The sequence below is a fragment of the Idiotropiscis lumnitzeri genome, unplaced genomic scaffold, assembly GCF_059441095.1.
Source record: "Idiotropiscis lumnitzeri isolate Australia: NSW breed Sydney's pygmy pipehorse unplaced genomic scaffold, RoL_Ilum_1.0 HiC_scaffold_114, whole genome shotgun sequence".
In the NCBI taxonomy this organism is placed as follows: Eukaryota; Metazoa; Chordata; class Actinopteri; order Syngnathiformes; family Syngnathidae; genus Idiotropiscis; species Idiotropiscis lumnitzeri.
The window spans coordinates 550,112-571,520 of NW_028283652.1; the positions used below are offsets into that span (position 1 = coordinate 550,112).

The 21,409-nt window shown below is 44.7% G+C and overlaps 8 non-coding genes across 8 annotated transcripts; all 8 read left to right on the forward strand.

Moving 5' to 3' along the window:
* Positions 1–3,165: 3,165 nt before the first annotated feature.
* LOC148315489 (5S ribosomal RNA) lies at positions 3,166–3,284 on the forward strand. The gene has a single exon (XR_015841148.1). It is a non-coding gene; the product is annotated as a 5S ribosomal RNA (ribosomal RNA).
* A 4,278-nt stretch (positions 3,285–7,562) lies between these two features.
* LOC148315490 (5S ribosomal RNA) lies at positions 7,563–7,681 on the forward strand. The gene has a single exon (XR_015841118.1). It is a non-coding gene; the product is annotated as a 5S ribosomal RNA (ribosomal RNA).
* A 1,000-nt stretch (positions 7,682–8,681) lies between these two features.
* Positions 8,682–8,800, forward strand: LOC148315491 (5S ribosomal RNA). Its single transcript, XR_015841230.1, has one exon. It is a non-coding gene; the product is annotated as a 5S ribosomal RNA (ribosomal RNA).
* Positions 8,801–9,801: 1,001 nt separating this feature from the next.
* On the forward strand, positions 9,802–9,920 carry LOC148315492 (5S ribosomal RNA). Its single transcript, XR_015841150.1, has one exon. It is a non-coding gene; the product is annotated as a 5S ribosomal RNA (ribosomal RNA).
* Positions 9,921–14,198: 4,278 nt separating this feature from the next.
* On the forward strand, positions 14,199–14,317 carry LOC148315493 (5S ribosomal RNA). The gene has a single exon (XR_015841119.1). It is a non-coding gene; the product is annotated as a 5S ribosomal RNA (ribosomal RNA).
* Positions 14,318–15,317: 1,000 nt separating this feature from the next.
* LOC148315494 (5S ribosomal RNA) lies at positions 15,318–15,436 on the forward strand. Its single transcript, XR_015841120.1, has one exon. It is a non-coding gene; the product is annotated as a 5S ribosomal RNA (ribosomal RNA).
* Positions 15,437–16,436: 1,000 nt separating this feature from the next.
* Positions 16,437–16,555, forward strand: LOC148315495 (5S ribosomal RNA). The gene has a single exon (XR_015841231.1). It is a non-coding gene; the product is annotated as a 5S ribosomal RNA (ribosomal RNA).
* Positions 16,556–17,556: 1,001 nt separating this feature from the next.
* On the forward strand, positions 17,557–17,675 carry LOC148315496 (5S ribosomal RNA). The gene has a single exon (XR_015841151.1). It is a non-coding gene; the product is annotated as a 5S ribosomal RNA (ribosomal RNA).
* The last annotated feature ends 3,734 nt before the right edge of the window (positions 17,676–21,409 follow it).

Below are 21,409 nucleotides of genomic sequence, written 5' to 3' on the forward strand. Positions count from 1 at the left end.
GCTGGAGGTTCAATGTTGCACATTGTTGGAAGCCAGTTTATAGGAGTAGAACGTATGGCGCCCGATATCAGTCTCATTGCTTCATTCAGCTGGACATCAACTTTGGATGTATGTGCACATACTGGGCTGCAATATTCAGCCACGCTGTAGCACAGTGCCATGACTGACGTCCGTAGAACGTTTTGGTTGGCACCCCAACCTGTTCCCGTAAGTTTACGGATTAGTGCCACTCTTGATTTCAGCTTCTGGGCTGTATTTTCTAGGTGTTTCCTGTAGGTGAGAGTTCTGTCTAGAGTTACCCCTAGATATTTTGGTTCACAATCCACCGGCAGGTTTTCCCCCTCTATTTCCACCCTTAGCTTGTAATTAGCTTGCTGGTTGGTTAGATGGAATGTTGTTACCACTGTCTTGGTTCTGTTCATTCTTAGGTACCATCTTTTAAAGTAATTTGAGAGCAACGCTATGTCCAGCGATAATGTTCTCTCGATTGTACCAAAATCCCTGTCTTGGGTTACCAATGCCCAGTCATCCGCATAACCGAATTTCCAGGATTCTGTATCTGGTAGGTCTGATATGTAAACATTGAATAGTGCTGGTGAAATTACAGATCCCTGTGGGACTCCATTTTTAATGCTAAATTCTCGGCTTGTTTGGTCCCCCAGGCACACTCTGAAGTGCCTCTTTGCAGTCATAGATGCAATTATATTGGCTATAGCTTTACTTTTGATGATGTTGGCTACCTTATACAGGAGTCCTTCTCTCCACACTGTATCATATGCAGCCGAGAGATCTACAAATATAGCACCACTTTTTAGTTTTCTTTGGTATCCTGCCTCTATGAATGTTGTTAGAGCCAGTACCTGTTCTGTGGTGCTTCTGTGCTTTCTAAATCCTGCCTGCTGGCAAGGAATATTCAGCTCCAGGGTTGGTGTTATTCTGGTTAGGATGATCCTCTCCATTATCTTATACATACTGCATAGCAGGGATATTGGTCTGTAGTTATTTGGGTCTTCTGGTGATTTCCCCGGTTTTAAGATGGCTATGACCCTAGCTCTTTTCCAGAGATGGCAGTATCTACCCATGTTTATTGCATCAGTGATAGCAGATGCCATCCATTTAATCGCAGCTGGACCCAGGTGTTTCAACATATCTGGGTAGATCCCATCAACTCCTGCTGCCTTGCCTGACTTCGTTGCTCTGAGTGCTGCTTTCACCTCCTCTTCGCTCACTGGGTGGGAGAACCCGTCTTCTTCTGGCATGTCTCTGATTAGCTGCTGGTACCTTTTCTTTATGGTGGTTTCGAACTTGTAGTCAGGGGTGTGAGCTCCTCTTCCTCTTATATTAATTGCAACACTATCAGGGCTCACTACGTTAGACTGTTTGCTCTTTTTTCCACCCCGTCCAGTTTTTTAATCAGTTTCCATGCATGTCTACTGGATCTTGTGAAATCCATGCTCTCTACCGTTTCCATCTTCTCTGTCTCTCCTCCTGCAGTCTCTCCAGCAATTTCTCTCCAGTATCTGGATTCTGGGTTTCCTCATAGGATTTTAATATTTCCTCACATTCTGGTGTCCAGCATGGTATATATCTTTTACGGACTCCCCGGGGTATGTGCTTTTTTGCACTGCTCTGAATGAGTTTATTGAACCTAATTATATTCTCCTGTTTTGCTGGGATTCGCTTGCATGTCTTAACCACTTGCTCTGCGAAACCCTGCCAGTTTGCCTTTCTAAAGTTCCATCTTGGCAGGGGTAGAGATTGTGTGACTGGTATGTTTATTCCTGTTTTTATCAATATTGGTCGGTGCTGGGACCTTGGGAAGTTACCCAGCACTCTTCGATGTGCTGGCATTGATATGCCATCTGTGTCCCTCGTAACGAAGGTCAGGTCAGGTGTGTATTCCCTCTGCCATCGTTCTGAGTGGAAGGTGCCTGGTTCATTTGGATGGTAAAGGAGGTGGAGATTATTTATTTCTGCCCAGTTGCTGAGCTGGATTCCAGCTGGGTCGGGCTCTGTGTATCCCCACGATGTGTGGTGGCTATTGAAGTCTCCTAATATTATAGATTGATGTTGGTATTGTGGGAGGACACTAATTGGCCAGCTTGTATTTGGAGGCTTGTATATGTTGACCACTGTTGTACCCAGCACCTCAATCTCTGACCTGTGTATATTGTGTTCGTCCATAGAGGATCCTCTGTCTATGGCAGGGATGTCTTCATGTACATATATCATGGTTCCGTACTGTTGATGATCTATTCTCGTGATGGGTATGAAGCTGGATATACTGTATCTCGATGGGGGCGATTCTTTAGTCAGATGAGTTTCCTGCAGTGCCAACACTTGTACATCTTTCTCCCTCAGCATCTGCGCCATCAACTCACACTTAGCCATCGATATACCCTCCACATTCAATGAGATTATCCTCAGTCCTCCTCCTACTGTCACTACATTGTCATTTAGGTCATCATTAACTGAGTCTCGCGTATTTTTCGAAGTTGCAGGACTCTCTACTGCACCAACGCGGACCTGGTTATCCTGGGCGACGGCCGATCCAGTATGAATATTCCTTCTTTGAGCTTCCATTTCCATTTTTGAGGTGTGTAGTCGAGAGCAAGTTTTTAACGCTTGGTTCGACCACCAGGGTGGGATTCCTCTTAGTCAGGCCCCCAGAATGCTGGCTGCACTCCAGGGAGCCGCTCAAGCCTCCACACGACGACAACGTGGGAATCCCGGTCGTGGAGGCTTGGTGTATATATTGGTGGTACGGGGCTGGTATAATATTAGTGCCCCCATGTGGTCCGAATGTGTAGCTACGGAGCCCCACACAAGTCTCCTGACACGCATTTGCAAATCAGCACACGCATTTGCGAGTCGTCCGCGGCAGGACTGTAGCAAACGTCACCTGTAAGAAAAGGTCCCGTTTTTACAGGTCGCCCATCTACGGATTTTTGTCCGCATTTAACCATGTGTATGTGCCAACAAATCATTGTACACATTTGCTGATATTTGTCATATATCTGTGACTTCAATCATGCATTGTGGATTGTTGTGACACATTTGTGACTGTGGTTATAGTTTCAGATTCTTGTTACGTATTTTTGGATTGAAGTATTTGCCACAATAAAGACAACATGTATAAAATGCAAAATTTTGAAAGGAATTCTCGCATACGGCCATACTACCCTGAGAACGCCCGATCTCGTCCGATCTCGGAAGCTAAGCAGGGTCGGGCCTGGTTAGTACTTGGATGGGAGACCGCCTGGGAATACCTGGTGCTGTAAGCTTTTGCACCGCAAAAAATAAATAAATAAAAAAAACTTTGACAAATGTAAGCAAGTATGCGAGCTGCTTTTTTATAAATTTCCACATATTCGCCTGACAGGCTGAGAGCACAAATTGCCAACATTCAGCGTCCCCTGCCTTTGGGTGTTGCTACAGTCTCGCCGTGGACGACTCGCAAATGCGTGTGGCAATTTGCAAATGCGTGTCTGGAGACTTGAGTGTGGCTCCGGAGCTCCACATTAAGACCAAAAGGGGACTCTCGTAGTCTACAGGTGTAGCAGACAGATGACCCGATGCAGTCCGGTTGGGTTGGTGCAGTGAGTGTTTACTAAATAAAAAGTTAATGAATCAATTTTAAAAAATGGTGTTTACTGAATGCAATAAAGGGAAGTATAGTTAATGTGGCAATTAGCAGGTGTGGAGAACCTTCATTCATTTTTTTTAGCTTCACTGGTTATATCATTGGTTCTTATTTTATTAGTTCCACTTTATTCTTCCATTTATTCCAATTTAATTTAAATAATGTCAAATAAATGGTACATGACCATGGGTGGATAGCAGTGAACGCCCCCCCAAGTTATTGGTGTATGTAGTAGTTTCGTGTGGTTTTCACACCTCCTGTCTCATCCCTGAAAGCCATGCCTTGAATTCATCTCCACACTGGAATACCGTATCATACCCTCCCTCTATCGATGTATAAGGGCAGTCTATAATCAGATGGTCCATATTTTGACACTCATGGTTACACCAGGGGCATGCTTGCGTAGCCACTGTCCCCCATCTTTGCAAATTTTGGGCTGTACGTCCTTGTTTGCAAAGGATCCTGTTGTAGGATGTCCACTCTCTCCTGCTGGTTCCATTGTAGCCTGGGAGCTTCTCAGTGGGGTCTCCAATTCTCTCGCCTCCAACAGGTATATTTCCTCTCCATAGGTCGCGCCACCTATCTGCTGACGTGTGCTCTGATTCCCGTTCTTGGCTGAAGGGTCTTCTGGATCTCAGGCGGTGCCCTCCTGGGTTGTGTGCTAGGGCCCGACACAGGGGAGCCTCCTCCGGGAGTGCCAATATATTTTGTTGCATGATCTGTGTTGCCTGCTCTCTTCTTACTGCTGGAGGTTCAATCTTGCACATTGTTGGAAGCCAGTTTATAGGAGTAGAACGTATGGCGCCCGATATCAGTCTCATTGCTTCATTCAGCTGGACATCAACTTTGGATGTATGTGCACACCGGCCCCATACTGGGCTGCAATATTCAGCCACGCTGTAGCACAGTGCCATGACTGACGTCCGTAGAACGTTTTGGTTGGCACCCCAACCTGTTCCCGTAAGTTTACGGATTAGTGCCACTCTTGATTTCAGCTTCTGGGCTGTATTTTCTAGGTGTTTCCTGTAGGTGAGAGTTCTGTCTAGAGTTACCCCTAGATATTTTGGTTCACAATCCACCGGCAGGTTTTCCCCCTCTATTTCCACCCTTAGCTTGTAATTAGCTTGCTGGTTGGTTAGATGGAATGTTGTTACCACTGTCTTGGTTCTGTTCATTCTTAGGTACCATCTTTTAAAGTAATTTGAGAGCAACGCTATGTCCAGCGATAATGTTCTCTCGATTGTACCAAAATCCCTGTCTTGGGTTACCAATGCCCAGTCATCCGCATAACCGAATTTCCAGGATTCTGTATCTGGTAGGTCTGATATGTAAACATTGAATAGTGCTGGTGAAATTACAGATCCCTGTGGGACTCCATTTTTAATGCTAAATTCTCGGCTTGTTTGGTCCCCCAGGCACACTCTGAAGTGCCTCTTTGCAGTCATAGATGCAATTATATTGGCTATAGCTTTACTTTTGATGATGTTGGCTACCTTATACAGGAGTCCTTCTCTCCACACTGTATCATATGCAGCCGAGAGATCTACAAATATAGCACCACTTTTTAGTTTTCTTTGGTATCCTGCCTCTATGAATGTTGTTAGAGCCAGTACCTGTTCTGTGGTGCTTCTGTGCTTTCTAAATCCTGCCTGCTGGCAAGGAATATTCAGCTCCAGGGTTGGTGTTATTCTGGTTAGGATGATCCTCTCCATTATCTTATACATACTGCATAGCAGGGATATTGGTCTGTAGTTATTTGGGTCTTCTGGTGATTTCCCCGGTTTTAAGATGGCTATGACCCTAGCTCTTTTCCAGAGATGGCAGTATCTACCCATGTTTATTGCATCAGTGATAGCAGATGCCATCCATTTAATCGCAGCTGGACCCAGGTGTTTCAACATATCTGGGTAGATCCCATCAACTCCTGCTGCCTTGCCTGACTTCGTTGCTCTGAGTGCTGCTTTCACCTCCTCTTCGCTCACTGGGTGGGAGAACCCGTCTTCTTCTGGCATGTCTCTGATTAGCTGCTGGTACCTTTTCTTTATGGTGGTTTCGAACTTGTAGTCAGGGGTGTGAGCTCCTCTTCCTCTTATATTAATTGCAACACTATCAGGGCTCACTACGTTAGACTGTTTGCTCTTTTTTCCACCCCCGTCCAGTTTTTTAATCAGTTTCCATGCATGTCTACTGGATCTTGTGAAATCCATGCTCTCTACCGTTTCCATCTTCTCTGTCTCTCCTCCTGCAGTCTCTCCAGCAATTTCTCTCCAGTATCTGGATTCTGGGTTTCCTCATAGGATTTTAATATTTCCTCACATTCTGGTGTCCAGCATGGTATATATCTTTTACGGACTCCCCGGGGTATGTGCTTTTTTGCACTGCTCTGAATGAGTTTATTGAACCTAATTATATTCTCCTGTTTTGCTGGGATTCGCTTGCATGTCTTATCCACTTGCTCTGCGAAACCCTGCCAGTTTGCCTTTCTAAAGTTCCATCTTGGCAGGGGTAGAGATTGTGTGACTGGTATGTTGATTCCTGTTTTTATCAATATTGGTCGGTGCTGGGACCTTGGGAAGTTACCCAGCACTCTTCGATGTGCTGGCATTGATATGCCATCTGTGTCCCTCGTAACGAAGGTCAGGTCAGGTGTGTATTCCCTCTGCCATCGTGCTGAGTGGAAGGTGCCTGGTTCATTTGGATGGTAAAGGAGGTGGAGATTATTTATTTCTGCCCAGTTGCTGAGCTGGATTCCAGCTGGGTCGGGCTCTGTGTATCCCCACGATGTGTGGTGGCTATTGAAGTCTCCTAATATGATAGATTGATGTTGGTATTGTGGGAGGACACTAATTGGCCAGCTTGTATTTGGAGGCTTGTATATGTTGACCACTGTTGTACCCAGCACCTCAATCTCTGACCTGTGTATATTGTGTTCGTCCATAGAGGATCCTCTGTCTATGGCAGGGATGTCTTCATGTACATATATCATGGTTCCGTACTGTTGATGATCTATTCTCGTGATGGGTATGAAGCTGGATATACTGTATCTCGATGGGGGCGATTCTTTAGTCAGATGAGTTTCCTGCAGTGCCAACACTTGTACATCTTTCTCCCTCAGCATCTGCGCCATCAACTCACACTTAGCCATCGATATACCCTCCACATTCAATGAGATTATCCTCAGTCCTCCTCCTACTGTCACTACATTGTCATTTAGGTCATCATTAACTGAGTCTCGCGTATTTTTCGAAGTTGCAGGACTCTCTACTGCACCAACGCGGACCTGGTTATCCTGGGCGACGGCCGATCCAGTATGAATATTCCTTCTTTGAGCTTCCATTTCCATTTTTGAGGTGTGTAGTCGAGAGCAAGTTTTTAACGCTTGGTTCGACCACCAGGGTGGGATTCCTCTTAGTCAGGCCCCCAGAATGCTGGCTGCACTCCAGGGAGCCGCTCAAGCCTCCACACGACGACAACGTGGGAATCCCGGTCGTGGAGGCTTGGTGTATATATTGGTGGTACGGGGCTGGTATAATATTAGTGCCCCCATGTGGTCCGAATGTGTAGCTACGGAGCCCCACACAAGTCTCCTGACACGCATTTGCAAATCAGCACACGCATTTGCGAGTCGTCCGCGGCAGGACTGTAGCAAACGTCACCTGTAAGAAAAGGTCCCGTTTTTACAGGTCGCCCATCTACGGATTTTTGTCCGCATTTAACCATGTGTATGTGCCAACAAATCATTGTACACATTTGCTGATATTTGTCATATATCTGTGACTTCAATCATGCATTGTGGATTGTTGTGACACATTTGTGACTGTGGTTATAGTTTCAGATTCTTGTTACGTATTTTTGGATTGAAGTATTTGCCACAATAAAGACAACATGTATAAAATGCAAAATTTTGAAAGGAATTCTCGCATACGGCCATACTACCCTGAGAACGCCCGATCTCGTCCGATCTCGGAAGCTAAGCAGGGTCGGGCCTGGTTAGTACTTGGATGGGAGACCGCCTGGGAATACCAGGTGCTGTAAGCTTTTGCACCGCAAAAAATAAATAAATAAAAAAAACTTTGACAAATGTAAGCAAGTATGCGAGCTGCTTTTTTATAAATTTCCACATATTCGCCTGACAGGCTGAGAGCACAAATTGCCAACATTCAGCGTCCCCTGCCTTTGGGTGTTGCTACAGTCTCGCCGTGGACGACTCGCAAATGCGTGTGGCAATTTGCAAATGCGTGTCTGGAGACTTGACTGTGGCTCCGGAGCCACACATTAAGACCAAAAGGGTACCCTCGGAGTCTACAGGTGTAGCAGACATATGACCCGATGCAGTCCGGTTGGGTTGGTGCAGTGAGTGTTTACTAAATAAAAAGTTCATGAATCAATTTTAAAAAATGGCGTTTACTGAATGCAATAAAGGGAAGTATAGTTAATGTGGCAATTAGCAGGTGTGGAGAAGCTTCATTCATTTTTTTTAGCTTCACTGGTTATATCATTGGTTCTTATTTTATTAGTTCCACTTTATTCTTCCATTTATTCCAATTTAATTTAAATAATGTCAAATAAATGGTACATGACCATGGGTGGATAGCAGTGAACGCCCCCCCAAGTTATTGGTGTATATATTGGTGGTACGGGGCTGGTATAATATTAGTGCCCCCATGTGGTCCGAATGTGTAGCTACGGAGCCACACACAAGTCTCCTGACACGCATTTGCAAATCAGCACACGCATTTGCGAGTCGTCCGCGGCAGGACTGTCGCAAACGTCACCTGTAAGAAAAGGTCCCGTTTTTACAGGTCGCCCATCCACGAATTTTTGTCCGCATTTAACCATGTGTATGTGCCAACAAATCATTGTACACATTTGCTGATATTTGTCATATATCTGTGACTTCAATCATGCATTGTAGATTGTTGTGACACATTTGTGACTGTGGTTATAGTTTCAGATTCTTGTTACGTATTTTTGGATTGAAGTATTTGCCACAATAAAGACAACATGTATAAAATGCAAAATTTTGAAAGGAATTCTCGCTTACGGCCATACGACCTTGAGAACGCCCGATCTCGTCTGATCTCGGAAGCTAAGCAGGGTCGGGCCTGGTTAGTACTTGGATGGGAGACCGCCTGGGAATACCAGTTGCTGTAAGCTTTTGCGCCGCAAAAAATAAATAAATAAAAAAAACTTTGACAAATCTAAGCAAGTTTGCGAGCTGCTTTTTTTATAAATTTCCACATATTCGCCTGACAGGCTGAGAGCACAAAATGCCAACATTCAGCGTCCCCTGCCTTTGGGTGTTGCTACAGTCTCGCCGTGGACGACTCGCAAATGCGTGTGGCAATTTGCAAATGCGTGTCTGGAGACTTGACTGTGGCTCCGGAGCCACACATTAAGACCAAAAGGGTACCCTCGGAGTCTACAGGTGTAGCAGACATATGACCCGATGCAGTCCGGTTGGGTTGGTGCAGTGAGTGTTTACTAAATAAAAAGTTAATGAATCAATTTTAAAAAATGGCGTTTACTGAATGCAATAAAGGGAAGTATAGTTAATGTGGCAATTAGCAGGTGTGGAGAAGCTTCATTCATTTTTTTTAGCTTCACTGGTTATATCATTGGTTCTTATTTTATTAGTTCCACTTTATTCTTCCATTTATTCCAATTTAATTTAAATAATGTCAAATAAATGGTACATGACCATGGGTGGATAGCAGTGAATGCCCCCCCAAGTTATTGGTGTATATATTGGTGGTACGGGGCTGGTATAATATTAGTGCCCCCATGTGGTCCGAATGTGTAGCTACGGAGCCACACACAAGTCTCCTGACACGCATTTGCAAATCAGCACACGCATTTGCGAGTCGTCCGCGGCAGGACTGTAGCAAACGTCACCTGTAAGAAAAGGTCCCGTTTTTACAGGTCGCCCATCTACGGATTTTTGTCCGCATTTAACCATGTGTATGTGCCAACAAATCATTGTACACATTTGCTGATATTTGTCATATATCTGTGACTTCAATCATGCATTGTGGATTGTTGTGACACATTTGTGACTGTGGTTATAGTTTCAGATTCTTGTTACGTATTTTTGGATTGAAGTATTTGCCACAATAAAGACAACATGTATAAAATGCAAAATTTTGAAAGGAATTCTCGCATACGGCCATACTACCCTGAGAACGCCCGATCTCGTCCGATCTCGGAAGCTAAGCAGGGTCGGGCCTGGTTAGTACTTGGATGGGAGACCGCCTGGGAATACCTGGTGCTGTAAGCTTTTGCACCGCAAAAAATAAATAAATAAAAAAAACTTTGACAAATGTAAGCAAGTATGCGAGCTGCTTTTTTATAAATTTCCACATATTCGCCTGACAGGCTGAGAGCACAAATTGCCAACATTCAGCGTCCCCTGCCTTTGGGTGTTGCTACAGTCTCGCCGTGGACGACTCGCAAATGCGTGTGGCAATTTGCAAATGCGTGTCTGGAGACTTGAGTGTGGCTCCGGAGCTCCACATTAAGACCAAAAGGGGACTCTCGTAGTCTACAGGTGTAGCAGACAGATGACCCGATGCAGTCCGGTTGGGTTGGTGCAGTGAGTGTTTACTAAATAAAAAGTTAATGAATCAATTTTAAAAAATGGTGTTTACTGAATGCAATAAAGGGAAGTATAGTTAATGTGGCAATTAGCAGGTGTGGAGAACCTTCATTCATTTTTTTTAGCTTCACTGGTTATATCATTGGTTCTTATTTTATTAGTTCCACTTTATTCTTCCATTTATTCCAATTTAATTTAAATAATGTCAAATAAATGGTACATGACCATGGGTGGATAGCAGTGAACGCCCCCCCAAGTTATTGGTGTATGTAGTAGTTTCGTGTGGTTTTCACACCTCCTGTCTCATCCCTGAAAGCCATGCCTTGAATTCATCTCCACACTGGAATACCGTATCATACCCTCCCTCTATCGATGTATAAGGGCAGTCTATAATCAGATGGTCCATATTTTGACACTCATGGTTACACCAGGGGCATGCTTGCGTAGCCACTGTCCCCCATCTTTGCAAATTTTGGGCTGTACGTCCTTGTTTGCAAAGGATCCTGTTGTAGGATGTCCACTCTCTCCTGCTGGTTCCATTGTAGCCTGGGAGCTTCTCAGTGGGGTCTCCAATTCTCTCGCCTCCAACAGGTATATTTCCTCTCCATAGGTCGCGCCACCTATCTGCTGACGTGTGCTCTGATTCCCGTTCTTGGCTGAAGGGTCTTCTGGATCTCAGGCGGTGCCCTCCTGGGTTGTGTGCTAGGGCCCGACACAGGGGAGCCTCCTCCGGGAGTGCCAATATATTTTGTTGCATGATCTGTGTTGCCTGCTCTCTTCTTACTGCTGGAGGTTCAATCTTGCACATTGTTGGAAGCCAGTTTATAGGAGTAGAACGTATGGCGCCCGATATCAGTCTCATTGCTTCATTCAGCTGGACATCAACTTTGGATGTATGTGCACACCGGCCCCATACTGGGCTGCAATATTCAGCCACGCTGTAGCACAGTGCCATGACTGACGTCCGTAGAACGTTTTGGTTGGCACCCCAACCTGTTCCCGTAAGTTTACGGATTAGTGCCACTCTTGATTTCAGCTTCTGGGCTGTATTTTCTAGGTGTTTCCTGTAGGTGAGAGTTCTGTCTAGAGTTACCCCTAGATATTTTGGTTCACAATCCACCGGCAGGTTTTCCCCCTCTATTTCCACCCTTAGCTTGTAATTAGCTTGCTGGTTGGTTAGATGGAATGTTGTTACCACTGTCTTGGTTCTGTTCATTCTTAGGTACCATCTTTTAAAGTAATTTGAGAGCAACGCTATGTCCAGCGATAATGTTCTCTCGATTGTACCAAAATCCCTGTCTTGGGTTACCAATGCCCAGTCATCCGCATAACCGAATTTCCAGGATTCTGTATCTGGTAGGTCTGATATGTAAACATTGAATAGTGCTGGTGAAATTACAGATCCCTGTGGGACTCCATTTTTAATGCTAAATTCTCGGCTTGTTTGGTCCCCCAGGCACACTCTGAAGTGCCTCTTTGCAGTCATAGATGCAATTATATTGGCTATAGCTTTACTTTTGATGATGTTGGCTACCTTATACAGGAGTCCTTCTCTCCACACTGTATCATATGCAGCCGAGAGATCTACAAATATAGCACCACTTTTTAGTTTTCTTTGGTATCCTGCCTCTATGAATGTTGTTAGAGCCAGTACCTGTTCTGTGGTGCTTCTGTGCTTTCTAAATCCTGCCTGCTGGCAAGGAATATTCAGCTCCAGGGTTGGTGTTATTCTGGTTAGGATGATCCTCTCCATTATCTTATACATACTGCATAGCAGGGATATTGGTCTGTAGTTATTTGGGTCTTCTGGTGATTTCCCCGGTTTTAAGATGGCTATGACCCTAGCTCTTTTCCAGAGATGGCAGTATCTACCCATGTTTATTGCATCAGTGATAGCAGATGCCATCCATTTAATCGCAGCTGGACCCAGGTGTTTCAACATATCTGGGTAGATCCCATCAACTCCTGCTGCCTTGCCTGACTTCGTTGCTCTGAGTGCTGCTTTCACCTCCTCTTCGCTCACTGGGTGGGAGAACCCGTCTTCTTCTGGCATGTCTCTGATTAGCTGCTGGTACCTTTTCTTTATGGTGGTTTCGAACTTGTAGTCAGGGGTGTGAGCTCCTCTTCCTCTTATATTAATTGCAACACTATCAGGGCTCACTACGTTAGACTGTTTGCTCTTTTTTCCACCCCCGTCCAGTTTTTTAATCAGTTTCCATGCATGTCTACTGGATCTTGTGAAATCCATGCTCTCTACCGTTTCCATCTTCTCTGTCTCTCCTCCTGCAGTCTCTCCAGCAATTTCTCTCCAGTATCTGGATTCTGGGTTTCCTCATAGGATTTTAATATTTCCTCACATTCTGGTGTCCAGCATGGTATATATCTTTTACGGACTCCCCGGGGTATGTGCTTTTTTGCACTGCTCTGAATGAGTTTATTGAACCTAATTATATTCTCCTGTTTTGCTGGGATTCGCTTGCATGTCTTATCCACTTGCTCTGCGAAACCCTGCCAGTTTGCCTTTCTAAAGTTCCATCTTGGCAGGGGTAGAGATTGTGTGACTGGTATGTTGATTCCTGTTTTTATCAATATTGGTCGGTGCTGGGACCTTGGGAAGTTACCCAGCACTCTTCGATGTGCTGGCATTGATATGCCATCTGTGTCCCTCGTAACGAAGGTCAGGTCAGGTGTGTATTCCCTCTGCCATCGTGCTGAGTGGAAGGTGCCTGGTTCATTTGGATGGTAAAGGAGGTGGAGATTATTTATTTCTGCCCAGTTGCTGAGCTGGATTCCAGCTGGGTCGGGCTCTGTGTATCCCCACGATGTGTGGTGGCTATTGAAGTCTCCTAATATGATAGATTGATGTTGGTATTGTGGGAGGACACTAATTGGCCAGCTTGTATTTGGAGGCTTGTATATGTTGACCACTGTTGTACCCAGCACCTCAATCTCTGACCTGTGTATATTGTGTTCGTCCATAGAGGATCCTCTGTCTATGGCAGGGATGTCTTCATGTACATATATCATGGTTCCGTACTGTTGATGATCTATTCTCGTGATGGGTATGAAGCTGGATATACTGTATCTCGATGGGGGCGATTCTTTAGTCAGATGAGTTTCCTGCAGTGCCAACACTTGTACATCTTTCTCCCTCAGCATCTGCGCCATCAACTCACACTTAGCCATCGATATACCCTCCACATTCAATGAGATTATCCTCAGTCCTCCTCCTACTGTCACTACATTGTCATTTAGGTCATCATTAACTGAGTCTCGCGTATTTTTCGAAGTTGCAGGACTCTCTACTGCACCAACGCGGACCTGGTTATCCTGGGCGACGGCCGATCCAGTATGAATATTCCTTCTTTGAGCTTCCATTTCCATTTTTGAGGTGTGTAGTCGAGAGCAAGTTTTTAACGCTTGGTTCGACCACCAGGGTGGGATTCCTCTTAGTCAGGCCCCCAGAATGCTGGCTGCACTCCAGGGAGCCGCTCAAGCCTCCACACGACGACAACGTGGGAATCCCGGTCGTGGAGGCTTGGTGTATATATTGGTGGTACGGGGCTGGTATAATATTAGTGCCCCCATGTGGTCCGAATGTGTAGCTACGGAGCCCCACACAAGTCTCCTGACACGCATTTGCAAATCAGCACACGCATTTGCGAGTCGTCCGCGGCAGGACTGTAGCAAACGTCACCTGTAAGAAAAGGTCCCGTTTTTACAGGTCGCCCATCTACGGATTTTTGTCCGCATTTAACCATGTGTATGTGCCAACAAATCATTGTACACATTTGCTGATATTTGTCATATATCTGTGACTTCAATCATGCATTGTGGATTGTTGTGACACATTTGTGACTGTGGTTATAGTTTCAGATTCTTGTTACGTATTTTTGGATTGAAGTATTTGCCACAATAAAGACAACATGTATAAAATGCAAAATTTTGAAAGGAATTCTCGCATACGGCCATACTACCCTGAGAACGCCCGATCTCGTCCGATCTCGGAAGCTAAGCAGGGTCGGGCCTGGTTAGTACTTGGATGGGAGACCGCCTGGGAATACCAGGTGCTGTAAGCTTTTGCACCGCAAAAAATAAATAAATAAAAAAAACTTTGACAAATGTAAGCAAGTATGCGAGCTGCTTTTTTATAAATTTCCACATATTCGCCTGACAGGCTGAGAGCACAAATTGCCAACATTCAGCGTCCCCTGCCTTTGGGTGTTGCTACAGTCTCGCCGTGGACGACTCGCAAATGCGTGTGGCAATTTGCAAATGCGTGTCTGGAGACTTGACTGTGGCTCCGGAGCCACACATTAAGACCAAAAGGGTACCCTCGGAGTCTACAGGTGTAGCAGACATATGACCCGATGCAGTCCGGTTGGGTTGGTGCAGTGAGTGTTTACTAAATAAAAAGTTCATGAATCAATTTTAAAAAATGGCGTTTACTGAATGCAATAAAGGGAAGTATAGTTAATGTGGCAATTAGCAGGTGTGGAGAAGCTTCATTCATTTTTTTTAGCTTCACTGGTTATATCATTGGTTCTTATTTTATTAGTTCCACTTTATTCTTCCATTTATTCCAATTTAATTTAAATAATGTCAAATAAATGGTACATGACCATGGGTGGATAGCAGTGAACGCCCCCCCAAGTTATTGGTGTATATATTGGTGGTACGGGGCTGGTATAATATTAGTGCCCCCATGTGGTCCGAATGTGTAGCTACGGAGCCACACACAAGTCTCCTGACACGCATTTGCAAATCAGCACACGCATTTGCGAGTCGTCCGCGGCAGGACTGTCGCAAACGTCACCTGTAAGAAAAGGTCCCGTTTTTACAGGTCGCCCATCCACGAATTTTTGTCCGCATTTAACCATGTGTATGTGCCAACAAATCATTGTACACATTTGCTGATATTTGTCATATATCTGTGACTTCAATCATGCATTGTAGATTGTTGTGACACATTTGTGACTGTGGTTATAGTTTCAGATTCTTGTTACGTATTTTTGGATTGAAGTATTTGCCACAATAAAGACAACATGTATAAAATGCAAAATTTTGAAAGGAATTCTCGCATACGGCCATACTACCCTGAGAACGCCCGATCTCGTCCGATCTCGGAAGCTAAGCAGGGTCGGGCCTGGTTAGTACTTGGATGGGAGACCGCCTGGGAATACCAGGTGCTGTAAGCTTTTGCACCGCAAAAAATAAATAAATAAAAAAAACTTTGACAAATGTAAGCAAGTATGCGAGCTGCTTTTTTATAAATTTCCACATATTCGCCTGACAGGCTGAGAGCACAAATTGCCAACATTCAGCGTCCCCTGCCTTTGGGTGTTGCTACAGTCTCGCCGTGGACGACTCGCAAATGCGTGTGGCAATTTGCAAATGCGTGTCTGGAGACTTGACTGTGGCTCCGGAGCCACACATTAAGACCAAAAGGGTACCCTCGGAGTCTACAGGTGTAGCAGACATATGACCCGATGCAGTCCGGTTGGGTTGGTGCAGTGAGTGTTTACTAAATAAAAAGTTCATGAATCAATTTTAAAAAATGGCGTTTACTGAATGCAATAAAGGGAAGTATAGTTAATGTGGCAATTAGCAGGTGTGGAGAAGCTTCATTCATTTTTTTTAGCTTCACTGGTTATATCATTGGTTCTTATTTTATTAGTTCCACTTTATTCTTCCATTTATTCCAATTTAATTTAAATAATGTCAAATAAATGGTACATGACCATGGGTGGATAGCAGTGAACGCCCCCCCAAGTTATTGGTGTATATATTGGTGGTACGGGGCTGGTATAATATTAGTGCCCCCATGTGGTCCGAATGTGTAGCTACGGAGCCACACACAAGTCTCCTGACACGCATTTGCAAATCAGCACACGCATTTGCGAGTCGTCCGCGGCAGGACTGTCGCAAACGTCACCTGTAAGAAAAGGTCCCGTTTTTACAGGTCGCCCATCCACGAATTTTTGTCCGCATTTAACCATGTGTATGTGCCAACAAATCATTGTACACATTTGCTGATATTTGTCATATATCTGTGACTTCAATCATGCATTGTAGATTGTTGTGACACATTTGTGACTGTGGTTATAGTTTCAGATTCTTGTTACGTATTTTTGGATTGAAGTATTTGCCACAATAAAGACAACATGTATAAAATGCAAAATTTTGAAAGGAATTCTCGCTTACGGCCATACGACCTTGAGAACGCCCGATCTCGTCTGATCTCGGAAGCTAAGCAGGGTCGGGCCTGGTTAGTACTTGGATGGGAGACCGCCTGGGAATACCAGTTGCTGTAAGCTTTTGCGCCGCAAAAAATAAATAAATAAAAAAAACTTTGACAAATCTAAGCAAGTTTGCGAGCTGCTTTTTTTATAAATTTCCACATATTCGCCTGACAGGCTGAGAGCACAAAATGCCAACATTCAGCGTCCCCTGCCTTTGGGTGTTGCTACAGTCTCGCCGTGGACGACTCGCAAATGCGTGTGGCAATTTGCAAATGCGTGTCTGGAGACTTGACTGTGGCTCCGGAGCCACACATTAAGACCAAAAGGGTACCCTCGGAGTCTACAGGTGTAGCAGACATATGACCCGATGCAGTCCGGTTGGGTTGGTGCAGTGAGTGTTTACTAAATAAAAAGTTAATGAATCAATTTTAAAAAATGGCGTTTACTGAATGCAATAAAGGGAAGTATAGTTAATGTGGCAATTAGCAGGTGTGGAGAAGCTTCATTCATTTTTTTTAGCTTCACTGGTTATATCATTGGTTCTTATTTTATTAGTTCCACTTTATTCTTCCATTTATTCCAATTTAATTTAAATAATGTCAAATAAATGGTACATGACCATGGGTGGATAGCAGTGAATGCCCCCCCAAGTTATTGGTGTATATATTGGTGGTACGGGGCTGGTATAATATTAGTGCCCCCATGTGGTCCGAATGTGTAGCTACGGAGCCACACACAAGTCTCCTGACACGCATTTGCAAATCAGCACACGCATTTGCGAGTCGTCCGCGGCAGGACTGTAGCAAACGTCACCTGTAAGAAAAGGTCCCGTTTTTACAGGTCGCCCATCTACGGATTTTTGTCCGCATTTAACCATGTGTATGTGCCAACAAATCATTGTACACATTTGCTGATATTTGTCATATATCTGTGACTTCAATCATGCATTGTGGATTGTTGTGACACATTTGTGACTGTGGTTATAGTTTCAGATTCTTGTTACGTATTTTTGGATTGAAGTATTTGCCACAATAAAGACAACATGTATAAAATGCAAAATTTTGAAAGGAATTCTCGCATACGGCCATACTACCCTGAGAACGCCCGATCTCGTCCGATCTCGGAAGCTAAGCAGGGTCGGGCCTGGTTAGTACTTGGATGGGAGACCGCCTGGGAATACCTGGTGCTGTAAGCTTTTGCACCGCAAAAAATAAATAAATAAAAAAAACTTTGACAAATGTAAGCAAGTATGCGAGCTGCTTTTTTATAAATTTCCACATATTCGCCTGACAGGCTGAGAGCACAAATTGCCAACATTCAGCGTCCCCTGCCTTTGGGTGTTGCTACAGTCTCGCCGTGGACGACTCGCAAATGCGTGTGGCAATTTGCAAATGCGTGTCTGGAGACTTGAGTGTGGCTCCGGAGCTCCACATTAAGACCAAAAGGGGACTCTCGTAGTCTACAGGTGTAGCAGACAGATGACCCGATGCAGTCCGGTTGGGTTGGTGCAGTGAGTGTTTACTAAATAAAAAGTTAATGAATCAATTTTAAAAAATGGTGTTTACTGAATGCAATAAAGGGAAGTATAGTTAATGTGGCAATTAGCAGGTGTGGAGAACCTTCATTCATTTTTTTTAGCTTCACTGGTTATATCATTGGTTCTTATTTTATTAGTTCCACTTTATTCTTCCATTTATTCCAATTTAATTTAAATAATGTCAAATAAATGGTACATGACCATGGGTGGATAGCAGTGAACGCCCCCCCAAGTTATTGGTGTATGTAGTAGTTTCGTGTGGTTTTCACACCTCCTGTCTCATCCCTGAAAGCCATGCCTTGAATTCATCTCCACACTGGAATACCGTATCATACCCTCCCTCTATCGATGTATAAGGGCAGTCTATAATCAGATGGTCCATATTTTGACACTCATGGTTACACCAGGGGCATGCTTGCGTAGCCACTGTCCCCCATCTTTGCAAATTTTGGGCTGTACGTCCTTGTTTGCAAAGGATCCTGTTGTAGGATGTCCACTCTCTCCTGCTGGTTCCATTGTAGCCTGGGAGCTTCTCAGTGGGGTCTCCAATTCTCTCGCCTCCAACAGGTATATTTCCTCTCCATAGGTCGCGCCACCTATCTGCTGACGTGTGCTCTGATTCCCGTTCTTGGCTGAAGGGTCTTCTGGATCTCAGGCGGTGCCCTCCTGGGTTGTGTGCTAGGGCCCGACACAGGGGAGCCTCCTCCGGGAGTGCCAATATATTTTGTTGCATGATCTGTGTTGCCTGCTCTCTTCTTACTGCTGGAGGTTCAATCTTGCACATTGTTGGAAGCCAGTTTATAGGAGTAGAACGTATGGCGCCCGATATCAGTCTCATTGCTTCATTCAGCTGGACATCAACTTTGGATGTATGTGCACACCGGCCCCATACTGGGCTGCAATATTCAGCCACGCTGTAGCACAGTGCCATGACTGACGTCCGTAGAACGTTTTGGTTGGCACCCCAACCTGTTCCCGTAAGTTTACGGATTAGTGCCACTCTTGATTTCAGCTTCTGGGCTGTATTTTCTAGGTGTTTCCTGTAGGTGAGAGTTCTGTCTAGAGTTACCCCTAGATATTTTGGTTCACAATCCACCGGCAGGTTTTCCCCCTCTATTTCCACCCTTAGCTTGTAATTAGCTTGCTGGTTGGTTAGATGGAATGTTGTTACCACTGTCTTGGTTCTGTTCATTCTTAGGTACCATCTTTTAAAGTAATTTGAGAGCAACGCTATGTCCAGCGATAATGTTCTCTCGATTGTACCAAAATCCCTGTCTTGGGTTACCAATGCCCAGTCATCCGCATAACCGAATTTCCAGGATTCTGTATCTGGTAGGTCTGATATGTAAACATTGAATAGTGCTGGTGAAATTACAGATCCCTGTGGGACTCCATTTTTAATGCTAAATTCTCGGCTTGTTTGGTCCCCCAGGCACACTCTGAAGTGCCTCTTTGCAGTCATAGATGCAATTATATTGGCTATAGCTTTACTTTTGATGATGTTGGCTACCTTATACAGGAGTCCTTCTCTCCACACTGTATCATATGCAGCCGAGAGATCTACAAATATAGCACCACTTTTTAGTTTTCTTTGGTATCCTGCCTCTATGAATGTTGTTAGAGCCAGTACCTGTTCTGTGGTGCTTCTGTGCTTTCTAAATCCTGCCTGCTGGCAAGGAATATTCAGCTCCAGGGTTGGTGTTATTCTGGTTAGGATGATCCTCTCCATTATCTTATACATACTGCATAGCAGGGATATTGGTCTGTAGTTATTTGGGTCTTCTGGTGATTTCCCCGGTTTTAAGATGGCTATGACCCTAGCTCTTTTCCAGAGATGGCAGTATCTACCCATGTTTATTGCATCAGTGATAGCAGATGCCATCCATTTAATCGCAGCTGGACCCAGGTGTTTCAACATATCTGGGTAGATCCCATCAACTCCTGCTGCCTTGCCTGACTTCGTTGCTCTGAGTGCTGCTTTCACCTCCTCTTCGCTCACTGGGTGGGAGAACCCGTCTTCTTCTGGCATGTCTCTGATTAGCTGCTGGTACCTTTTCTTTATGGTGGTTTCGAACTTGTAGTCAGGGGTGTGAGCTCCTCTTCCTCTTATATTAATTGCAACACTATCAGGGCTCACTACGTTAGACTGTTTGCTCTTTTTTCCACCCCCGTCCAGTTTTTTAATCAGTTTCCATGCATGTCTACTGGATCTTGTGAAATCCATGCTCTCTACCGTTTCCATCTTCTCTGTCTCTCCTCCTGCAGTCTCTCCAGCAATTTCTCTCCAGTATCTGGATTCTGGGTTTCCTCATAGGATTTTAATATTTCCTCACATTCTGGTGTCCAGCATGGTATATATCTTTTACGGACTCCCCGGGGTATGTGCTTTTTTGCACTGCTCTGAATGAGTTTATTGAACCTAATTATATTCTCCTGTTTTGCTGGGATTCGCTTGCATGTCTTATCCACTTGCTCTGCGAAACCCTGCCAGTTTGCCTTTCTAAAGTTCCATCTTGGCAGGGGTAGAGATTGTGTGACTGGTATGTTGATTCCTGTTTTTATCAATATTGGTCGGTGCTGGGACCTTGGGAAGTTACCCAGCACTCTTCGATGTGCTGGCATTGATATGCCATCTGTGTCCCTCGTAACGAAGGTCAGGTCAGGTGTGTATTCCCTCTGCCATCGTGCTGAGTGGAAGGTGCCTGGTTCATTTGGATGGTAAAGGAGGTGGAGATTATTTATTTCTGCCCAGTTGCTGAGCTGGATTCCAGCTGGGTCGGGCTCTGTGTATCCCCACGATGTGTGGTGGCTATTGAAGTCTCCTAATATGATAGATTGATGTTGGTATTGTGGGAGGACACTAATTGGCCAGCTTGTATTTGGAGGCTTGTATATGTTGACCACTGTTGTACCCAGCACCTCAATCTCTGACCTGTGTATATTGTGTTCGTCCATAGAGGATCCTCTGTCTATGGCAGGGATGTCTTCATGTACATATATCATGGTTCCGTACTGTTGATGATCTATTCTCGTGATGGGTATGAAGCTGGATATACTGTATCTCGATGGGGGCGATTCTTTAGTCAGATGAGTTTCCTGCAGTGCCAACACTTGTACATCTTTCTCCCTCAGCATCTGCGCCATCAACTCACACTTAGCCATCGATATACCCTCCACATTCAATGAGATTATCCTCAGTCCTCCTCCTACTGTCACTACATTGTCATTTAGGTCATCATTAACTGAGTCTCGCGTATTTTTCGAAGTTGCAGGACTCTCTACTGCACCAACGCGGACCTGGTTATCCTGGGCGACGGCCGATCCAGTATGAATATTCCTTCTTTGAGCTTCCATTTCCATTTTTGAGGTGTGTAGTCGAGAGCAAGTTTTTA